Consider the following 1,630-nt stretch of genomic DNA (forward strand, 5'->3'; position numbering starts at 1 on the left):
CATGAGTTCAGTTTTTTAGATTTTTTTGAGGTTTGTCTTGTGGTCCAAAGAAACTCTATTTTTTTTTTTCCACAGAGATCATACTCTCATGAGTTCAGTTTTCTAGATTTTTTTGAGGTTTGTCTTGTGGTCCAAAGAAACTCTATTTTTTTTCCACCACCGTGGTTAGAAGTTGGCAGCAAGGGAAAGGGGAAGGAAGGATGAGAAACAAGTGGGGAGTTGAGTGTCATTATAAAATATAGTCCCCCCAAAACTGGGGTGTCTGGGGGAAACTTGGTCTGCTTCAAGCCAAGAAGAATCAAATCAAAAATGCTTTGAGCTAAATAGGAAAAGAATTTGCAAAAGAACGGATCCATGTATACGCACAACTGAATTACTTTGCTGTAGATCTGAAACCAACACATTGTTAATCAACTATAATATAAAATGAAGTTTATTTTTTAAGTGGTTTGGGAAGGCCAGAACTGTGAGGGATAGAGAAAGAAGGAAGGTCCAGGGGGTGGGGTTGTTGTTGTTCAGCCGCTAAGTCATGTCGAACTCTTTGTGACCCCATGGACTGAAGAACGCCAGGCTTCCCTGTCCTTCTCTATCTCCATGAGTTGGCTCAGACTCATGTCCATTGAGTTGGTGATGAATGAAAACCATTTCACTCAACCATCTCATCCTCTCTTGCCCACTTCTCCTCCAGAGGTTGGGCTGGGAAGAGCTATTTGGCAACTGGGGTGAAGGGATTGTACTCCCCCAGCTGAGAACCCTCCAGCCCTTCTGGTCTGGCAGGAAGGGGCAGACTGCAACTCCCTGGGGCTGCCAAATGATCTAGGCAGGGGGCTGGAGGGAGCTGACAGAGACTCACCCTCCAGAGAGATGATGGTGCTGCCCGCTCCCCTCCCCCGCAACCTCTCAGTCAGAGAAGCTATCTTGGTGAATGTTCCACGGGTGACTGAACAGAATGTGTACTCTGCTGCTTTTAGGTGAAACATTCCACAAATCTCAGTCATACTATATATGCTGATTAGTGGTGTTTTTGAACCCTTGTATATGCTTGCTAATTTCCTGTCTAGTTGCTCCATCAATTATTGAGAGGGGTATTGAAGTTTCTACATATAACTGTGGATTTGTCTACTCCTCTCAGTTCTGTTTCGTCTCATATATTTAGGAGCTCTGTTATTTGGTGCGTACATGTCTAGGTTTGCTGTATCTTATTAGTAGATTGACTGTTTTAACATATATAATGTCCTTGTCTGTCTCTGGCAATTCTTTCCCTGAAGTCTATTTAACCCTGCTTTCTTTTCTTTAATATTTTGGTATCTCCTTTCCCATAGTTTTACTTTCAACTTGCCTATATTTCTATATTTTATTATTGATGGCATGTTTTTTAATCCACTTTGCCAATATGCCTTATATTCGGGGTATTTAGACCATTTACACTTAATGTAATTATTGATATGTTAGATCTTAAGTCTGTTTTCATTTTCTTTCTGTTCTGTTTTCATATATCTGTTTTTGTTTTCCAGGCTTCCTGTGGGCTACTTAACATCTTTTAGAATTCCATTTTCATTTTTCTATAGTATTTTTAGCATATCTGTTTATATAGCTTATTTGGTGGTTACTCTAAGAATTATGGGCATCC

The sequence above is a fragment of the Oryx dammah genome, unplaced genomic scaffold (genome assembly GCF_014754425.2).
Source record: "Oryx dammah isolate SB20612 unplaced genomic scaffold, SCBI_Odam_1.1 HiC_scaffold_6, whole genome shotgun sequence".
Lineage (NCBI taxonomy): Eukaryota > Metazoa > Chordata > Mammalia > Artiodactyla > Bovidae > Oryx > Oryx dammah.